We start from the raw sequence: 23,293 nt of genomic DNA, 5'->3' as shown, positions 1-23,293 counted from the left end.
AATTTTTAGCCCCACAAATGATGCAAATTTGCATCACCTAACCAAAATGTTGTGGTGTGAGCCCACGCTGAAACCTCCACGCCCCGTGATTTTGTCCGATTCTCGCCGAAGTCACCACTCCTGCGCCCCCCACCGCCGCCGTGGAAGCTCGAAAGACATTGCCGTCAATTTCGGTCGTTGCCCCGCCCCCACTACTGCCCAAGATGGTTGTCACCTCACCACTATCGGCCGTCGAGGTCAATTAGCGGCTAGACGATCTCCAATCAAGCTGGCCCGACCATCGTTGAGTTGATGTTCGGAGCTCAGAGCTCGGGCGGCACACCGCCACCAGAGTTGGCCGCACCCCCGGCCCCCCTCCGTCCCACATGAAAAGTCTATATTTACCGAAAAAGGCTTCCGCCCCGCTTTATATATAGAGCACGATCCACAGCAACTCGGTACAAATGCACGCCACCATAACACATGCACACATCCAAGGTAGGATACAAAGATGCTGAACGCAGCAACACCTCCCCTAACACTACAATAGCCACCGGGGTCCTCCGCCGTGAACACGCCACAACGATGAGATGAAGCGGGGCGGCGGCCCTGGTGGTGGTAGCGCGGTGATGCTGTAGATATTGTGTACTCTATAAAAAAGCAGAACATATACTCCATAGTCAATTAGAGTGTGGCAAGTATATATGAAGTATGTACTACAGGAGTACGCACCCTCCTTAACTGGGGGAACATGTCGTACGTGAGTATCTACCCTCCCTCCATAGTCCATTGATGTTTGGAGTATGAAGAGGAGGAGTATGTCAACGTAATATGGTAGTATGTAAAAAAAACTCATGATTGGAGTATAAAGTATAGAGTATATGTAACTTACTCCCTTCGTCTGAAAATATTTGTCATCAAAATGAATAAGAAGGGATGTATCTAAAACTAATATACATCTAGATACATCCCCTTTTATTCATTTTGATAACAAGTATTTCCGGACGGAGGAAGTACTTGAGTACTAGTATCTAATGTGAAGTGAAGCAAAAAAAATGTAAGTAGTATGAAAAACGTCTTTACTTTATAATAGAGAGCAGCTGGTGCATACAAATCGGTATGAAGTACATAATGTGTATGTAAATGTTGCACACTTCTTTATCAGAGATGGTTGTTGTTCTGGTACATTGATTCTTTGGGGTCTTAACACGATGACTTTCTGACTGTCCACTACAACACGGTTTGCCCGGTTGTGGTTAAAATGAGACGATTACGACGATGTGCTGTCGACTCGCTCCGGTCCTTATAATCGTGGCTAGATGTTCTACGGGCATGAATATAAGTTATGTTGGTACTTATGTTCTTTGTATTGCTATGATGTTTGATGAATAAATTAAAAGTTTTTTTTTTGAAATAAATTATATAGACATGACATAAGACTAGCTTGCATCATGGGAGATAGCAACCAACGACGGTTTTGTGACTTTATCTTGTACGTAGTTGACCCGCCGTTTGGCCTCGTGCATGGAGGAAAGTAAGAATGTTTTTGTAGGTTGATTTTGGTATTTTTGTTTTTTTTTTGCGAAAGTTTAGTCGGATCTGACTTCATCCGAAAGTATTTTGAGATCTAACCCTTTTTCTATCTCACGATGGTGATAGGGTGTAACAGCCTATCGCTAAGGCTCTTGGCGGTAGGGGTGCATGCTCTACCGCAAAAAAGAATCTAAATATCAAATACAGTGTGTGCATTCACCTATCGCCAGGCGCATCAGCGGCAGGGCTACATATGCTACCATCAGTCTGTTTAGCAGTAGGGCAGCACCGTGCTGATGTGGATAAATTGCCTACCTCCAAGATCCTTGACGGTAGGCGATTATATCCTACTGTCATCGACCCTGGTGGTAGCAAAAGGGTTAGATTCTGAAATACTTTCAGATGGGGTCAGATCTGGATAAACTTTAGCAAAAGGGTCAGAACATGAAAATCGGCCTCTTGTGCATGAAGGCCATGCGTGCATGTCTAATAACGTACTAGATTTTTACTCCACTTATTAGATTTTTGTCAAATCAAACTTTTCAAAGTTTGACCAAATTTATATTAAAAACATCAACATCTACAAGACCAAATATATACTATGAAACTACATTTTATAATGAATCAAACAATATTAATTTGGCAATGTGAGTGTTGATACTTTTTCTTTCCTATAAATTTAGTTAAAGTAAAGATGCTCTGACTTTGGACAAAGCTTATATGTAGACTAAAAAGGACCTAAGAGAGTATCATGTCCGCCAGCCTGCAAATTGACAAATAAGGCCCTGATAGGATTGACGTTTCACACGGCCATACCCCTGTAAAATACACAGACCACCTCCATCTTTTCTTTTGCATGATAATATGCGTTTTATTCATATCACAAAGATTAAAGTACAAATCACATAAAGATCGATATGAAAACACTGGAAAGACAGCAGAATGTCTCTAAGCTTGATACCAATGACTGTCACCTGCCTCCGGCATCACCATAGCAGCCAACGAAAGAAAAATGACGGATCACCTTTTTACCCGAGCTCGACGCGGCTCCATCGTTGATATGCAGCTTTGCAGACCTCCAAGGTGGCTCGCCAAAGACGAAGCCATTACCGTTGAACGAATCATACTGGGGCAACACCCTGGACACGCCATCGAACTCCAGATCCGACACCCTACATGACTAAGACGTTGAGGAGGAAACCATACCTCCATCCACGAACCACGAGCCTAGCGCACGTTCCATCTTCCAAATGTCGTCGATGCAGACCATAATCTGCATCTACTTCTTGACTACTTCCCAAGCTCCGCGCCGACATTGGAGCAGACACCGTCGCAATGGCGGAGCCCGAGGACACATGTCCACCACAAGAATGTCGACGCCGCCACGACATCTCTGCTTGAACAGACTGGTTTCCCAGATCCTTCACCGATAATAGAGACGATCGCCTCGCCGGAGAAGAATCCGGAGCTTCTTTATTCAGCATCACCGTTGCCGCCGTCAAAGCCAAGACGTCGAACAATCCAAAACCCTAAGCTTCTTGGGCCCTAAAACCTAAAGCTAAAATGATCCACACGCATGGGATCTGACGACCCCCCTCACCACTGACGACCAAAAGGTCGCCAGCGGAGGAGAGCCCTAGCTACATGCATCAGTGTTAGATCCAAGCCCTAGCTACATGCATCAGCGTTAGATCGATTCAATTCTTCTCCTGGTTTGGTTTGAATTCCGCCATTCCCGGAGTCGTCTCCTCCCTCCAGCCCCGCTTCCACCTCTCCCTCCGCCCTCCACCTCCTCGGCCACGGCCAGGCCAGTAGTGCGTCCATCCCCTACTGTTGCTGCTGCTGGAGTTTGTCTGCTTCTTCCCTGAACTGCTGCTTCCCTTCTCTTTGCTGCTGCTCGCCATGCACTGCCAGGGCCGCCGGTGCTGCTCCTTCCTCACCGTCGCCGCACAGGTGAATTTCCTGCACATCAGCAGACATGCATGAAAAACAATGATGTAAATATACTGTAATTGACTGAATTTAAACAGGTGAATTTCCTCTACTCCTGGAGCAACTTCTTTGTGTAAATATGTTGTAATTGACTGATTTACTGGAATTTAAAAGTACCCCAGGCAATATCAAAAACTTCTTTGTGTGAATGTACTCCTGGAGTAATTTAAGCACTTCTAAAGTGGCAATGATTTCTTTCTGAGTTTAGACAAGACAAACGTACAACACGGAGTAAAGGACTGTTAGGGCGGTCCCGTGCAGCCTAGCTCAACCAAGCCGTTCCTGTGCGCGACCGCGACGAATCTGATAAAATTCGTCCAAAATAGTTTCAAATGTGAACACAAAATTGAGCATTTACGGCCAATAAAACTACCAACGGATCGTATTAATAGAACCGTAACATCGATGTGTATCTTTTTTATGTAGAGTTTGTCTTGAATTGAAGCACCATTGTGTTGATTAGAGGGGAGAACGAAAAAGGAGATTAGGGAGTAGCTTAGGGGAGGGGAGGTAGAAGAAGAAGCACATACACACCTTGCATCCCTCCAGCCTCCTCTCGTGCAAGGGGCCCACGCATGTGCGCTTGCTGTGCATCGCTCGGCCTTGACTCTTCAGAAATTGTTGATTCAAGCATAGCTGTTGGGTCTTGCCCGGAGGTGCTTTAAAGTTCGTGCCATGCAGGTCGGACAGTATATGCGAGCAACCAATGAGCCCGTTTTCTTCCTATTGAAATATTAGGATGGACTTTAGGCCCATCTAACAATTTCAAAAAATATCTATGGGCCCATGTGGGTTAATATGGCACTAGGTGTAATGGGAAGTTTAGTCCCACCCCGCTAGTGAAAAAGGAGTTGAACCTTTTTATAAGGGATTCTCTTGCACATGCTATTGGAGCTTGAGAATACAAGAGGCACTCACGCACTCCTCCTCCGCCGCTCGCCTCGTCACGACGCGCCCGGCCTCCCCGGATCCTGTACGGGAGAGGGGCGATTTGGTTTTTGGGAAGCGACTACGCGACTGCTCGCCTCTGTTAGTCTAATTCCTCTATGTCTGCGTCGCCCTCATCATCACCATGTCCATCGACGCCGAACGTGCCGCCGCGCCGCCTCCGTGGCTTCTGCTCCTGTTGATGTATGTGTTTGCCTCTGTCAATGCCATGCTAGTGATTTATTCTTGGAATAAATTAATCAAAAAACTACCTATTTACTCAACAATCCGGAAACCTAATTTATGTAGGCATTTTTTGGCTAGTGGTTTTGCCGCAGCACTGAAATCGGATAAGTTTACCGGTACATATTTTAAGTGTTGACAGACAAAGACCACCTTATAGCTCACGGCTATGAACGTATTCTGGGTCGTCGGCGTCCCTTCCACGGGAACGATTTCTCTTGAATAGGAGAAGGCGTTCAAGGAAGCCACCGTCATATTTCTCGGAGCAGTTCTTGGCTTGATCGGTGATAAGTTGGTCGACAGATATTTACATGTGCATGTTGCCAAAGGACTTGTGGGAGGCGCTCGAATCAACATTCGGGGCCACCGATGCTGGGAGCTATATGTATGTTATAGAGCAGTTCCATGATTACAAGATGGCCGAGAACTGTCCTGTATGGATCATGCTAATGAGATAATATGCATCGCTAAGGAGCTTGAGCTTCTGAAGTGTGATTTACCGGGCAAGTTTATCGCGGGATGTATAATCGCTAAGCTCCCTAATTCGTAGAGAAACTTTTCTACCACTCTGAAATATCAGAGGTGTGAATTCTCAGTAGAGGATGCCATCGGCCATCTGAGTGTTGAGCAAAATTCGAGGGCCAAGGACTCGCAGGAAAAAGGGGCCGAAGGAACTTCTGTCGCCAACATGGTGCACCAGAGGAACTTCAACTCCCACAAGCCCAAGGGAAAAACTGGTGTCCAACAGAATATCGACTTTAAGAAGAAGGGTAAGAAGACCTTCAAGAAGAACAAGAAGGGAGATGGCTGCTTCACTTGTGGTCCGGATGAACATTGGGCCAACATGTGCCCAAACATGTACAAGAAGCCACGACAGGACTCCAAGTCCGTCAACATGATTGTGGAAAAAAATGAGAATGGTGCATCTAGGTAAGGTAATTTATTTACTATTTTTTTCCAGTGTTTCAGCCCACCGATTAGTGGGTGGACACAAGTGCAGGTGTTCATGTGTGTGCTGACATTTCATTGTTTTCTTCTTACTAGGTCATAGGCCACGGGTCCGTATTGATGGGGAATGGCGCGAGTGCTTCTGTTCATGGTGTTGGCACGATCGATCTGAAGTTTACATCGGGAAGGATCGTGCAGCTATAGAACGTGCCACATGTCCCCGCCATCAAGAAGAACCTCATTAGTGGCTCCCTTCTATGTAGAGAAGGGTTTAAGTTGGTCTTCGAGTCTAATAAATTAGTTGTTACTAAATATGGACTTTTTTGGAAAAGGTTATGAGAGAGGAAGGATGTTCCGTCTTTCCCTCACAGATTTTTGTAATAAAGTCGTGAACCATATTCATCCAAGTGTTAATGAATCTGAAGTTCGGCATTCACGTCTTCATCATATTAGTCTTGGTGTTATGATGCGGCTAGCCAAGTTGAATTTAATACCGAAGTTCACTTTAGCCAAAGCTTCTAAGTGCCTTTCATGTGTGCAAGCTAAGTAACCTCGCAAGCCTCACAAGGCTACGGAGTAGAAACACTTGACACCATTAGAACTCATACATTCTGATCTTTGTGAGATGAATGGTGTGTTGACTAAAGGTGGAAAGAAATACTTCATGACTTTGATAGATCATTCCACTAGATATTGCTATGTATATCTGTTAAATACTAAAGATGAGGTTGATACGTCTCCAACGTATCTATAATTTTTGATTGCTCCATGCTATATTATCTTCTGTTTTGGACATTATTGGGCTTTATTATCCACTTTTATATTATTTTTGGGACTAACCTATTGACCCAGAGCCCAGTGCTAGTTCCTGTTTTTTCCCTTGTTTCAGTGTTTCGAAGAAAAGGAATATCAAACGGAGTCGAAACGGAATGAAACCTTCTGGAGAAGTTATTTTGGAAGGAAAGCAACCTGATAGACTTGGAGTGCACGTCAGAAAAGAAACGAGGGAGCCACGAGGTAGGGGGGCGCGCCCGCCACCCTAAGGCGCGCCCTCCACCCTCGTGGGCCCCTCGTGGCTCCCCTGACGTATTGCTTCCGCCTATATATATCCATATACCCTAAAACAATCGGGGAGCACAATAGATCGGGAGTTCCGCCGCCAGAAGCCTCCGTAGCCACCGAAAACCAATCTAGACCCGTTCCAGCACCCTGCCGGAGGGGAAATCCCTCTCCGGTGGCCATCTTCATCATCCCGGTGCTCTCCATGACGAGGAGGGAGTAGTTCTCCCTCGGGACTGAGGGTATGTACCAGTAGCTATGTGTTTGATCTCTCTCTCTCTCTCTCCCGTGTTCTTGAGGTGATACGATCTTGATGTATCGCGAGCTTTGCTATTATAGTTGGATCTTATGTTTCTTCTCCCCCTCTACTCTCTTGTAATGGATTGAGTTTTCCCCTTGAAGTAATCTTATCGGATTGAGTCTTTAATGATTTGAGAACACTTGATGTATGTCTTGCCGTGCGTATCTGTGGTGACAATGGGATATCACGTGATTCACTTGATGTATGTTTTGGTGACCAACTTGCGGGTTCCGCCCATGAACTTATGCATAGGGGTTGGCACATGTTTTCGTCTTGACTCTCCGATAGAAACTTTTGGGCACTCTTTGAGGTTCTATGTGTTGGTTGAATAGATGAATCTGAGATTGTGTGATGCATATCGTATAATCATACCCACAGATACTTGAGGTGGCATTGGAGTATCTAGGTGACATTAGGGTTTTGGTTGATCTGTGTCTTAAGGTGTTATTCTAGTATGAACTCTAGGGCTTTTTGTGACACTTATAGGAATAGCCCAACAGATTGATTGGAAAGAATAACTTTGAGGTGGTTTCGTACCCTACCATAATCTCTTCGTTTGTTCTCCGGTATTAGTGACTTTGGAGTGACTCTTTGTTGCATGTTGAGGGATAGTTATGTGATCCAATTATGTTATTATTGTTGAGAGAACTTGCACTAGTGAAAGTATGAACCCTAGGCCTTATTTCCTAGCATTGCAATACCGTCTGTGCTCACTTTTATCATTAGTTACCTTGCTGTTTTTATATTTTCAGATGACAAAAACCTATATCTATCATCCATATTGCACTTGTATCACCATCTCTTCGCCGAACTAATGCACCTATACAATTTACCATTGTATTGGGTGTGTTGGGGACACAAGAGACTCTTTGTTATTTGGTTGCAGGGTTGCTTGAGAGAGACCATCTTCATCCTACGCCTCCTACGGATTGATAAACCTTAGGTCATCCACTTGAGGGAAATTTGCTACTGTCCTACAAACCTCTGCACTTGGAGGCCCAACAACGTCTACAAGAAGAAGGTTGTGTAGTAGACATCAAGCTCTTTTCTGGCGCCGTTTCCGGGGAGGCGAGGAAAGCGGCGGCACCAACACCTCGTCAACTAAGCTCTTTTCTGGCGCCGTTGCCGGGGAGGTTAGCGCTTGAAGGTATATCTTTAGATCTTGCAATCGAGTCTTTTAGTTTCTTGTTTTATCACTAGTTTAGTTTATAAAAGAAAATTACAAAAAATGGAATTGAGTTTACCTCATAAGCTTCATTTTTTAATATCTTTCGTGAGTATGATGGAAAGGGAAATTGTGCCAAAGTTTTAGAAGAAGAATGCATTAAAATGTTTGGCACTAAATATTTGAATGATGAGCATGATTGCAATGTTGTTAGTATGAACTCCTTGAATATCCATGGTACTAATGATGATTGCACTAGTTATGATGAAAATGTCTCCTATAAACATGTCAATTTTTGTGGAGTGCATTGGGTTTCTAAGTACACACCAAATAGGGAAGATAGATATTGTAAGAGGCATAAGTACTTAGAAACTAAATTGTTGCAAGAAAGGCTAGATGATTGTGCTGAAAATTTAAATTTTCCTGGCCATACTTGTGGACTTTGCAATGAACAGGGTCATTTAGCTATCCGATGCAAATTGTTTCATGATCTAATCGTGTCCAAAAATTGTGATGACTTGATTTCCCTTGCACATTATAATGAACTCAGTTTGCTTATGGATTACGAAGAAATGAAACGTATAACTAAGCATCTTCCAGAATTTGCCCGTTATAAACTTCTTGGCTTTGATCTAGAGGAAATTTATATGTATTATACGGTGAATTGTATTGAAAATCCTTATATTGCCAATTACATAAAGAAAAGAAAACAAATAGAGGATGAAGAGAATACTAACGAAAGGGAAGAGACTTCCCAATATCATCCTATTATTTCTTATGATGAATCAGGTAACGAGGAGGAGCCTTCTATTCAACCAATCTCATTAATAAGGAGCTCCAAAAAGAGGATTGAACCCACGCATGATGTGGTGAAGAAGAAGAAAATAAAAAGGAAAAGAGGTAAAAAGATATCTCTCCCAAATAATACTGCTCCTATTACTGTTGTGCCTCATGTAAATATAATTGTGGAAGATGATGCACTTGATGATGATCTCGTTATGCCTATTGCTTGTTGTGATGATTATGATTGGGAAGATAATGATACTTCTTATGATTTTGAAAATCTTTTTGGCACTTGCTTGGAAGAATATGATAATTGCTATACTATTGGTGCTATCCATACTATTAATGATGAAAGTGATTATGCTTATGATATGAAAAGGCCCAAGCTTGGGGATGCTATGTTTGATGAAGATGATGTTTTTGAGAATATATTTGCTGCAATTAATGTTAGTCCCAAGCTTGGGGAAGCTATGTGGTTACCCACAAGTATAGGGGATCTATCGTAGCCCTTTCGATAAGTAAGAGTGTCGAACCCAACGAGGAGCAGAATGAAATGATAAGCGGTTTCCAGCAAGGTATTCTCTGCAAGTACTGAAATAAGTGATAACAGATAGTTTTGTGATAGGATAATTTGTAACGAGCAACAAGTAACAAAAGTAAATAAAGTGCAGCAAGGTGGCCCAATCCTTTTTGTAGCAAAGGACAAGCCTGGACAAACTCTTATATAGAGAAAAGCGCTCCCGAGGACACATGGGAATATCGTCAAGCTAGTTTTCATCACGTTCATATGATTCACGTTCTGTACTTTGATAATTTGGTATGTGGGTGGACCGGTGCTTGGGTACTGCCCTTACTTGGACAAGCATCCCACTTATGATTAACCTCTATTGCAAGCATCCGCAACTACAACAAAAGTATTAAGGTAAACCTAACCATAGCATGAAACATATGGATCCAAATCAGCCCCTTACGAAGCAACACATAAACTAGGGTTTAAGCTTCTGTCACTCTAGAAACCCATCATCTACTTATTACTTCCCAATTCCTTCCTCTAGGCCCAAATAATGGTGAAGTGTTATGTAGTCGATGTTCACATAACACCACTAGAGGAGAGACAACATACATCTCATCAAAATATCAAACGAATACAAAATTCACATGACTACTAATAGCAAGACTTCTCCCATGTCCTCAGGAACAAACGTAACTACTCACAAAGCATAATCATGTTCATAATCATAGGAGTATTAATATGCATATAGGATCTGAACATATGATCTTCCACCAAATAAACCAACTAGCATCAACTACAAGGAGTAATTAACACTACTAGCAATCTACTAGTACCAATCCCGGACTTGGAGACAGGAATTGGATACAAGAGATGAACTAGGGTTTTGAGAGGAGATGGTGCTGGTGAAGATGTTGATGGAGATTGCCCTCTCCCGATGAGAGGAGCGTTGGTGATGACGATGGCGATGATTTCCCCCTCCCGGAGGGAAGTTTCCCCGGCATAACAGCTCCGCCGGAGCCCTAGATTGGTTCTGCCAAGGTTCCTCCTCGTGGCGGTGGAGTTTCGTCCGAGGAGATGGCTTATTATTTTTTCCTCATCGAAAGATTTCATATAGCAGAAGATGGCCATCAGAGGGCCACCAGGGGGCCCACAAGGTAGGGGGGCGCACCCAGGGGGTAGGGCGCGCCCCCACCCTCGTGGGCAGGGTGTGGCCCCCCTCGTGAACTTCTTGCGCTCAGTATTTTTTATATATTCTGAAAACGTCTTCCGTGAAGTTTCAGGACTTTTGGAGCTGTGCGGAATAGGTCTCCAATATTTCTCCTTTTCCAGCCCAGAATCCCAGCTGCCGGCATTCTCCCTTTTTATGTAAACCTTATAAAATAAGAGAGAATAGGCATAAGTATTGTGACATAATGTGTAATAACAGCCCATAATGCAATAAATATCGATATAAAAGCATGATGCAAAATGGACGTATCAACTCACCCAAGCTTAGACCTCACTTGTCCTCAAGCGAAAGCCGAAATCGAAAAATATGTCCACATGTTTAGAGATAGAGGTGTCGATAAAAATAAAATACGGACATGAGGGCATCATGATCATTCTTAGAACAACAACTTATATAATTCTTGTCATACGATTTCTTATGCTAGAGTAATAATTCAATCACAATTTCAAGTATGAATCGTAAACTTCATTGAAAACTAACAAACTATAATCTCAGTCATTGGAGCAATTGCAATTTATCATAACATAGGAAAGAGTCAACATATAAGAGCTTTTCAGCAAGTCCACATACTCAACCATCATATAGTCTTTCACAATTACTGACACTCACGCAATACTTATGGGTATGGAGTTTTAATGGGACACAGAGAAAGAAAGGGGCTTATATTTTGCCTCCCAACATTTTACCTCAAGGGTAATGTCAACAATAATAGTTCATGAAAACTCACATCCAATTAGCCATATTGTGACGCCCGGATAATTAAGCTACAGTAATTCTCTGCTAATGATGCCACGCCACTTTGATTACTATCGCTAATCTCGTGTTAGTTCAAAACCGATTCAAATTGAATTTCAATTAAAGGCAAAAAATAAAAGTTTTCAAACAATGAAACCAAAATGTTCAAGGTGGGTCCGATAAATCATGTGTAAATACGATGGAGAAACCAAACCTTGATAAAACATCTAAGGGCTCTAAACTAATTAAAACAGTAGTGAGAACAATTAAACAAATACCTATTGGATTTTATAAAATATTAATAATATTTTATTATGGGTTAAGAATTGATGTGACAACAACTTGTTTATAAATACTACTTTAGGTACTAGTGGTGATTTTTGTAAAAACTAAAGATTAAAAGAAACTAGAAATAAAACAGAAAAGAAAATAAATAAAAAGAAAAGGTCTAAACAAAAACAAAACAACAAAAAAAGAAAAGGAAGAAAGACCCCCCCACGCTGGGCCTTAGCCCAGCTGGCCATCTAGCCGGGCCGGCCCACCTAACCCCCTCCATAACCCCCACCGATGGAAACCCTAGCCCGGTCCACCCCCACTGCTCCTGCACGATCCCCACTCCTCCCCCCACGTCTCTCTCCCCCTCGTCCCGATCTAGATCGGGGTCGCGCCCGATCCCGACGCAGGCGCCATCCCCGACTGCGCCCTCGCCACCCGGAACGACTCCGCCGCCGGAGGACCTCGCTGGATCGCCTCCACCTCGTCGCCGCCTTCCTCCCCGACTCGCGTCACCAAGCCTCGCCGCCCTGTGCCCCTGCAAAACCGGTGAGGCCATCGGCCTCCGCCTTCCCTCCTCGTCTAACCCTCTGTCGCCGTGCACACTCGCCGACCGGGCCCCGAACGTGCTCACCGCGCCGGCGCATGCCTCGGACCAACGCCTCGTACGCGCGCTGGCCGCGCTCACCGCATCCTCGCCTCGCCCGTCGCGCCTCCGCACACGCCTACGGCCGCGCTGCCCTATTGTCGTGCGGCCACGGCTCCCTCCCCACCCGCACACCGCGTCGTCGTGGCCGTGACCCGCGCTCCTCGCCTCGCCCGCCGCCGCCTCGCACCGTCCTGCTACCTTCGCTCGCCACCCCCGCTGTGTCGCCTGCCCCGCACCCCCCTGTTCGCCGCACACGCCCGCGCCTCCTACTGCCGCACTCGCCAGTCGGGCCTCCCGCGCACAGGCTCGCCGCTGCGCCTGCTTCCCCCCATAGCGCTCGTTGCTTGCCGCTGCACGCCTTTTCCCGCGCCCGCGGCCGCCTCTCCACGGGCCACGGCCACCACACCGCCCCTGCTCCCCTCGCCCCGCCTCCGCCCACCGTGGCCCTCGTGCCCCGCTGCGGCAACCCCTGCGGTCGCCACGCCCCGCCCCGGGCAGGCTACGGGCGCCCGTCGCCCGTTACGGCCGCGCCCACTACTCGTTAAACCGCACCTGCCCCGGTTGGCCCCCAGGGCCAATGACAAACGGGGCCCACCCCCAAAACGATTTTAAATAAAAAAATAAAAATGAATTAATAAAATTAATTAGTTATTAATTAATTAACTAATGAATTTATTAAGTTAATTAATCATGTTTAACTATATACTTTATACATGATACATGTGATGACTAAAGTCGGGTTGGCTCGAGGAGTACCCGTAGTTGATTCACGAATTGGGGGCTGGAAGGACATACTTTCCCGACGGCCCACTGAGTGGATCTTTGTGGCGAAGCGACAGGGCAGGTTGAGACCACCTAGGAGAGAGGTGGGCCTGGCCCTGGTCGGCGTTCGCGGTTATTTCAAGATAACACGTTTAACGAGATCTTGGTATTTGATCTGAGTCTGGCTACTGGCCTATACGCACTAACCATCTACGCGGGGACAATTATGGGCACTCGACGTCGTGGTATCAGCCAAAGCCTTCGTGACGTCAGCGACTGAGCGGCGCACGCCAGATTGGACTGGAACGCCTGCTAGGCTAGGTCTGTTTTCGGCCGCGTTCGCAACGTGCAGGTGTGCAAAGGGCGATGTGCCCAGACCCCTGCGCCATAGGATTTAGACCGGCGTGTTGACCTCTCTGTTGTGCCTAGGTAGGGCTGCGACGTGTTGATCTTCCGAGGCCGGGCATGACCCAGGAAAGTGTGTCCAGCCAAATGGGATCGAGCGTGTTGGGTTATGTGGTGCACCCCTGCAGGGAAGTTAATCTATTCAAATAGCCGTGTCCCTCGGTAAAAGGACGACCCGGAGTTGTACCTTGACCTTATGACAACTAGAACTGGGTACTTAATAAAACACACCCTTCCAAGTGCCAGATACAACCGGTGATCGCTCTCTCACAGGGTGACGAGGGGAGGATCATCGGTTAGGATTATGCTATGCGATGCTACTTGGTGAAATTACCATCTACTCTCTTCTCCTGCTGCAAGATGGAGGTTACCAGAAGCGTAGTCTTCGAAAGGACTAGTTATCCCCCTATTATTCCGGCATTCTGTAGTTCAGTCCACATATGATAACCCCTTTTTCATTTGATACCAATGCATACATATGTAGTGTAGCTCCTTGCTTGCGAGTACTTTGGATGAGTACTCACGGTTGCTTTGCTCCCTCTTTTCCCCCTTTCTATACTCGATTGCTGCGACCAGACATTGGAGCCCAGGAGCCAGACGCCACCATCGACGACGACTACTACTACTCGGGAGGTGCCTACTACTACGTGCAGCCCGCTGACGACGACCAGGAGTAGTTTAGGAGGATCCCAGGCAGGAGGCCTGCGCCTCTTTCGATCTGTATCCCAGTTTGTGCTAGCCTTCTTAAGGCAAACTTGTTTAACTTATGTCTGTACTCAGATATTGTTGCTTCCGCTGACTCGTCTATGATCGAGGTCTTGTATTCGAGCCCTCGAGGCCCCTGGCTTGTAATATGATGCTTGTATGACTTATTTTTATTTGTAGAGTTGTGTTCTGATATCTTCCCGTGAGTCCCTGATCTTGATCGTACGCGTTTGCATGTATGATTAGTGTACGGTCAAATCGGGGGAGTCACAAGTTGGTATCAGAGCCGACTGCCTGTAGGAATCCCCCTTTCCAACTCCTTGGCCGAAGTCGAGTCTAGACATTACAAAACTTTTTACTAACATGGTTGTGTGCCTTACAGGCCCACGTCGCCATTTGGGTGGTATTAGGATCTTTTATTTCTCGTCTATGCTCTGGGACTCTAATCTCTCTTCTATTCGGGTTAAATGATTTTATGAACTCTGACTCTAGGTTCTCGTAATTACTTCCTCCCAGAGAGCCCCTCACTCCAGATGATTGCATGGTGCGCCGAAGGATTCCGAAGATACTCTCTGATGTTATCCCAAGAATTTTTGCTCATTGCATTTGCAATTCCCTTCCACCGTCACCCTCTATAGATAACTTCATGCATTTGCCATTCTTACACTAGTCCCCAGTTGCTCTTGTTAGTACAAGATACCCCAAAATACTCGTCGTTGTTCTGAGAATCCGTGTGCCTGCTTCCTTGCAGTTCCTTGTCACCTAAATACACCTACAACTTAATCCTCACACATACCGAGGATTTGTTTCTCCCCAGTTATTCTTGTGTTCCGCAAAGGACTTCGAAATACTATTTGGTCTTTCGAAAATCCTCAACAGCCTATTGTTCTTGGAATTCTTGCATACTTGCATTCTGGTTAATTCCATTTGTCTAGCTATTTACTTAAAAAAACCTTTGTGATTGTCATTCTGATCCTCTTGATTCAACATGTGTGTGAATGCACACAATCATCAGTTGTTCCCTGGAATTTATCCTTCCGATTCAGACATCATTCCGGACATGAGCTGGATCTCGACCAATCAAATTGCCATCGATTGTACCCCTAAGGCTATTCAGCTTATCCATCCCTAATCAGAGCATTGCTTCCGATCCCTTGTCTTGGAATTCATAATTCCTTTGCATTGGAGCTTTGAGTTAGTCAGTTGTTTCCGTAAACTGATCTCCTTGCATTCCTTCTTCCTCTGGTTGAGTACCGATGCTCACATCAGACCCCTTGTGGACCACCAGATCCTTTGTTGGATCTTATCCGACAGCGTCCTTCATATTCTATAAGCTTGTGAGCCTTTCCTCGGATACATAATGCCTTTGGTAAAATTGTATCCTCTGCTTTCTCCAGCATGCTCTACTATCGAGCTTGTGTTATTTATTCCTGAAATTGTGGTATATGCTCCTAAGATGCCTCGATGGGTTGAACCTATGCCTTCCATATTATGTGTGAACTCGAGAGTTTTCACGAGTCATACTCGTCTGGTATTTTGCCAGGTAATTCAACACTACAACTTCTTCGAAAAAGAGAAGTGGATGAAAGGTTATTCATTGGAGAAGTGGGAGTCGACCTTGAACCCCGTGTTCATGCCCATGGACACGATGTATACCTTATCATGGAAGCTTCTTTTAAAATAATTATTCCCTTATTATAAGTTCACATTGTATCTGTGGATGTGGTTCCGACCATGTTCTCCTTTAAATACCATTACTCGTGCAAGTTTAAGCATTTTTCTTCTGCAGAGCAATACCCCAGTCCAACCTCCACTTTGGTCTGTCGTCGAGTATTACCCTGTGGTATCTCGAGATATCAGGGGACATCATAACTTCTTATGGGTTCTTCATCAACTATTACTACTCACCGGATCCAATTGTTCCTAGGTTCTGGGTTGTCGTCAACCGAGAACACCGAATAGTGAATCGAGTCCGCACTCCGATTCAATAACCCTAAATAATTTTCGTTGCTTACGATCTTAAATAATCCTTCAAGCCATTCCTAGCTTGATCGGCTATATCCTTATCGTGCTGCTCTTAACTGTGCTACCTGGTCCTTCTTCCCGGAGCACAAATTTTGACGGTGAGCTAATCTTACAATCGATCTTCCTTGTCATATCGTTTGTCCTTGAACAACAAGCTTGATTTCGAGTTTGTGTCCTACCTATGGTTTCAATAACTTTTCGCTTCATCATTCCGTTGACTTGATGTCATCGCGATCGGTTACATCTTCTTGAAACCTCTCGACAAATGTGTCGTGATCATCATCAACATTCTGAGGTCTTCCAGGATATCGATCGAATTTGTGTTGAGAAATACCATCCTTGCCCTCGATGATTTGTGTTATCATCGACCACTTTATTGCCTTCCGTTCAACACAAACTTGTTCGTGTTTCTAGCAACCCTATTGCTTTCAAGTTAATGATCGATATTTCATTCTTAGAATATTGGTTGTTGAATCACCTTTCTAACATTGATCATGCTACCTAAGACCATATTTTGGGTGCATTTTTCAACCAATGCTTAATTGTGTATGTTTTCCTCGAGCATACACCCTTATATCATTTGATCCGACAAATGTTATCTCCATGTTCACATAAGTGTGGAAATCCATCTTTTAAAAATCTCAATGAATTGTCGCTGAGTTCATCAGCCACCTCTTCATCCTCTACTTGGTTTTAATGATGAACTCTTGTTTCGGAACTCGCTTCCTTAGTACATTTCCCGAGAATCTTACAATGTCATCTCATCAATTGTGTTGCACCTTTTCTTCTCAGGCATCCTGGCACCAACTAGATCTAAATCTCGGTCAGATATGATGGTTGGAATATATTTCCAATAGTTATTACATTGGACCTTATATATCGGTAAGGTGATGTCATGCCCATCACACCTGGCCGGAGGACTTGTTGTTATAGATTCCTTTTTAGCAAGGTTATCCCTTCTTCCATGAGGGAATTGTAAGACTTATTCTACAAGTTATTCTTGATGGATCCTTTGTGTCTCCAAAGTCTGATCTTCACCCGTTGACCATGTCAATGCTATCTCGAAGCATGTCTATGGTATTCTGATTTCCAACAAGAACATTTGAAGCCCAATGCTAAATGTTTCTTGCTCAATTATCCAAACACTGTTGCATGGGTGATGTCATGAGATTTCTCTCTGTTGGGTTACGTGGTAATTTCAAAAAATTTCCTACGCACACGCAAGATCATGGTGATGCATAGCAACGAGAGGGGAGAGTGTGATCTACGTACCCTTGTAGATCAATAACGGAAGCGTTTGGTTGATGTAGTCGTACGTCTCCACGGCCCGACCGATCAAGCACCGAAACTACGGCACCTCTGAGTTCTAGCACACGTTCAGCTCGATGACGATCCCCGGACTCCGATCCAGCAAAGTGTTGGGGAAGAGTTCCATTAGCATGACGGCGTGGTGAGGATCTTGATGTACTACTGTCGCAGGGCTTCACCTAAGCACCGCTACAATATTATCGAGGACTATGGTGGCAGGGGGCGCCGCACACGGCTAAGAATGTGATCACGTGCATCAACTTGTGTTCCTCTGGGGTGCCCCTGCCTCCGTATATAAAGGCTCAAGGGGGGGGTGTGGCCGGCCTAGGAGAGGCGCGCCAGGAGGATTCCTACTCCCTCCGGGAGTAGGATTCCCCCCAATCCTAGTTGGAATAGGATTCGCGAGGTGGGAAAAGAGGGAGAGAGAAGGAGGGGGGCGCCGTCCCCCTCTCTCCTAGTCCTATTCGGACTAGGGGGGATGGGCGCGCGTCCCAGCCCTGGCCGCCTCTCCTCTTCTTCCACTAAGGCCCACTAAGGCCCATATAGCTCCCGGGGGGTTCCGGTAACCTCCCGGTACTCCGGTAAAATCCCGATTTCACCCGGAACACTTCCGATATCCAAACATAGGCTTCCAATATATCAATCTTTATGTCTCGACCATTTCGAGACTCCTCGTCATGTCCGTGATCTCATCCGAGACTCCGAACAACCTTCGGTACATCAAAACATATAAACTCATAACATAACTGTCATCGAAACCTTAAGCGTGCGGACCCTACGGGTTCGAGAACAATGTAGACATGACCGAGACACGTCTTCGGTCAATAACCAATAGCGGAAGCTGGATGCTCATATTGGTTCCTACATATTCTACAAAGATCTTTTATCGGTCAGACCGCATAACAACATACGTTGTTCCCTTTGTCATCGGTATGTTACTTGCCCGAGATTCGATCGTCGGTATCCAATACCTAGTTCATTCTCGTTACCGGCAAGTCTCTTTACTCGTTCCGTAATACATCATCCCGCAACTAACTCATTAGTTGCAATGCTTGCAAGGCTTAAGTGATGTGCATTACCGAGAGGGCCCAGAGATACCTCTCCGAGAGATCGGAGTGACAAATCCTAATCTCGAAATACGTCAACCCAACATGTACCTTTGGAGACACCTGTAGAGTACCTTTATAATCACCCAGTTACGTTGTGACGTTTGGTAGCACACAAAGTGTTCCTCCGGCACACGGGAGTTACATAATCTCATAGTTATAGGAACATGTATAAGTCATGAAGAAAGCTATAGCAACATACTAAACGATCAAGTGCTAAGCTAACGGAATGGGTCAAGTCAATCAGATCATTCATCTAATGATGTGATCCCATTAATCAAATAACAACTCTTTGTCTATGGTTAGGAAACATAACCATCTTTGATTAATGAGCTAGTCAAGTAGAGGCATACTAGTGACAGTCTGTTTGTCTATGTATTCACACATGTATTATGTTTCCAGTTAATACAATTCTAGCATGAATAATAAACATTTATCATGAAATAAGGAAATAAATAATAACTTTTATTATTGCCTCTAGGGCATATTTCCTTCAGTCTCCCACTTCCACTAGAGTCAATAATCTAGTTCACATCGCCATGTGATTTAACAGCAATAGTTCACATCACCATGTGATTAACACCCATAGTTCACATCGTCATGTGACCAACACTCAAAGGGTTTACTAGAGTCAGTAATCTAGTTCACATATCTATGTGATTAACACCCAAAGAGTACTAAGGTGTGATCATGTTTTGCTTGTGAGATAATTTTAGTCAACGGGTCTGTCACATTCAGATCCATAAGTATTTTGCAAGTTCCATGTCTACAATGCTCTATACGGAGCTACTCTAGCTAATTGCTCCCACTTTCAATATGTATCTAGATTGATACTTAGAGTCATCTAGATTAGTGTCAAAACTTGCATCGACGTAACCTTTTACGACGAACCTTTTGTCACCTCCATAATCGAGAAACATATCCTTATTCCACTATGGATAATTTTGACCGCTGTCTAGTGATCTACTCCTAGATCACTATTGTAATCCCTTGCCAAAATCAGTGTAGGGTATACAATAGATCTGGTACACAACATGGCATACTTTATAGAACCTATGGCCAAGGCATAGGGAATGACTTTCATTCTATTTCTATCTTCTGCCGTGGTCGGGTTTTGAGTCTTACTCAACTTCACACCTTGTAACACAAGCAAGAACTCTTTCTTTGACTGTTCCATTTTGAACTACTTCAAAATCTTGTCAAGGTATGTACTTATTGAAAAATCTTATCAAGCGTCTTGATCTATATCTATAGATCTTGATGCTTAATATGTAAGCAGCTTCACCGAGGTCTTTCTTTGAAAAACTCCTTTTAAACACTCCTTTATGCTTTGCAGAATAATTCTACATTATTTCCGATCAACAATATGTCATTCATATATACTTATCAGAAATGTTGTAGTGCTCCCACTCACTTTCTTGTAAATACAGGCTTCACCGCAAGTCTGTATAAAACTATATGCTTCGATCAACCTATCAAAGCGTATATTCCAACTCCGAGATGCTTGCACCAGTCCATTGATGGATCGCTGGAGCTTGCATATTTTGTTAACACCTTTAGGATTGACAAAACCTTCTAGTTGCATCATATACAACTCTTCTTTAATAAATCCATTAAGGAATGTAGTTTTGTTTATCCATTTGCCAGATTTCATAAAATGCGACAATTGCTAACATGATTCGGACAGACTCAAGCATAGATACGAGTGAGAAACTCTCATCGTAGTCAACACCTTGAACTTTGTCAAAAACCTTTTTCGACAAGTCTAGCTTTGTGGATAGTAACACTTACTATTAACGTCCACCTTCCTCTTGAAGATCCATTTACTTGCCGATCATCGGGCAAGTCAATCAAAGTCCATACTTTGTTCTCATACATGGATCTCATCTCAGATTTCATGGCCTCAAGCCATTTTGCGGAATCTGGGCTCACCATCGCTTCTTCATAGTTTGTAGGTTCGTCATGGTCTAGTAACATAACCTCCAAAACAGGATTACCGTACCACTCTGGTGCAGATCTTATTATGGTTGACCTACGGGGATTGGTAGTAACTTGATCCAAAGTTTCATGATCATCATCATTAACTTCCTCACTAATCGGTGTAGGCATCACTGAAACTGATTTCTGTGATGAACTACTTTCCAATTCGGGAGAAGGTACAATTACCTTATCAAGTTCTACTTTCCTCCCACTCACTTCTTTCGAGAGAAACTTCTTCTCTAGAAAGTATCCATTCTCAGCAACGAATGTCTTGCCTTCGGATCTGTGATAGAAGGAGTACCCAAATGTCTCCTTTGGGTATCCTATGAAGACACATTTCTCCGATTTGGGTTTGAGCTTATCATGATGAAACTTTTTCTTATAAGCATCGCAGCTCCAAACTTTAAGAAACGACAACTTTGGTTTCTTGCCAAACCATAGTTCATATTGTGTCATCTCAACGGACTTAGATGGTGCCCCTTTTTAATGTGAATGCAGCTGTCTCTAATGCATGATCCCAAAATGATAATGGTAAATCGTTAAGAAACATCATAGATTGTACTATATCCAATAAAGTACGGTTATGATGTTCGAACACACCATTATGCTGTGGTGTTCCAGGTGGCATGAGTTGCGAAACTATTCCGCATTATTTTAAATGTAGACCAAACTCGTAACTCAAATATTTGTCTCCGCGATCAGATCGTAGAAGCCTTATTTTCTTGTCACGATGATTTTCCACTTCACTCAGAAATTCTTTGAACTTTTCAAATGTTTCAGACTTATGTTTCATCAAGTAGATATACCCATATCTGCTCAAATCATCTGTGAAGGTCAGAAAATAACGATACCCGCCGCGAGCCTTAACACTCATTGGATCGCATACATCAGTATGTGTTATTTCCAATAAGTCAGTTGCTCGCTCCACTGTTCCGGAGAACGGAGTCTTAGTCATCTTGCCCATGAGGCATGGTTCGCAAGCATCAAGTGATTCATAATCAAGTGATTCCAAAAGCCCATCAGCATGGAGTTTCTTCATGCGCTTTACACCAATATGACCTAGACGGCAGTGCCACAAATAAGTTGTACTATCATTATTAACTTTGCATATTTTGGTTTCAATATTATGAACATGTGTATCACTATGATCGAGATCCAACGAACCATTTTCATTGGGTGTGTAACCATATAAGGTTTTATTCATGTAAACAGAACAACAATTGTTCTCTAACTTAAATGAATAACCGTATTGCAATAAACATGATCAAATCATATTCATGCTCAACGCAAACACCAAATATCACTTATTTAGATTCAACACTAATCCCGAAAGTATAGGGAGTGTGCGATGATGATCATATCAATCTTGGAACCACTTCCAACACACATCGTCACTTCACCCTTAACTAGTCTCTGTTTATTTTGCAACTCCCGTTTCGAGTTACTAATCTTAGCAACTGAACCAGTATCAAATACTGAGGGGTTGCTATAAACACCAGTAAAGTACACATCAATAACATGTATATCAAATATACCTTTGTTTACCTTGCCATCCTTCTTATCTGCCAAATACTTGGGGCAGTTCCACTTCCAGTGACCAGTCCCTTTGCAGTAGAAGCACTTAGTCTCAGGCTTAGGATCAGACTTGGGCTTCTTCACTTGAGAAGCAACTTGCTTGCCGTTCTTCTTGAAGTTCCCCTTCTTCCCTTTGCCCTTTTCTTGAAACTAGTGGTCTTGTCAACCATCAACACTTGACGTTTTTCTTGATTTCTACCTTCGTTGATTTCAGCATCACGAAGAGCTTGGGAGTTGTTTCCGTTATCCCTTGCATATTATAGTTCATCATGTAGTTCTACTAACTTAGTGATGGTGATTAGAGAATTCTGTCAATCACTATCTTATTTGGAAGATTAACTCCCACTTGATTCAAGCGATTGTAGTACCGAGACAATCCGAGCACATGCTCACTAGTTGAGCGATTCTCCTCCATCTTTTAGCTATAGAACTTGTTGGAGACTTCATATCTCTCAACTCGGGTATTTGCTTGAAATATTAACTTCAACTCCTGGAACATCTCGTATGGTCCATGACGTTCAAAACGTCTTTGAAGTCCCGATTCTAAGCCGTAAAGCATGGCACACTGAACTATCGAGTAGTCATCAGCTTTGCTCTGCTAGACGTTCATAACATCTGGTGTTGCTCCAGCAGCAGGCCTGGCACCCAGCGGTGCTTCCAGGACGTAATTCTTCTGTGCAGCAATGAGGATAATGCTCAAGTTACGGACCTAGTCCGTGTAATTGCTACCATCATCTTTCAACTTTGCTTTCTCAAGGAACGCATTAAAATTCAACGGAACAACAGCACGGGCCAAGTATCTACAATCAAACATACATAAGCAAGATACTATCAGGTACTAAGTTCATGATAAATTTAAGTTCAATTAATCATATTACTTAAGAACTCCCACTTAGATAGACATCCCTCTAATCTACTAAGTGATCACGTGATCCAAATCAACTAAACCATAACCGATCATCACGTGAAATGGAGTAGTTTTCAATGGTGAACATCACTATGTTGATCATATCTACTATATGACTCACGCTCGATCTTTCGATCTCAGTGTTCCGAGGCCATATCTGCATATGCTAGGCTCGTCAAGTTTAACCTGAG

This window comes from Triticum urartu, chromosome 1 (assembly GCF_003073215.2).
Source record: "Triticum urartu cultivar G1812 chromosome 1, Tu2.1, whole genome shotgun sequence".
Classification (NCBI taxonomy): domain Eukaryota; kingdom Viridiplantae; phylum Streptophyta; class Magnoliopsida; order Poales; family Poaceae; genus Triticum; species Triticum urartu.
Note: the sequence above shows the minus strand (reverse complement) of the source record.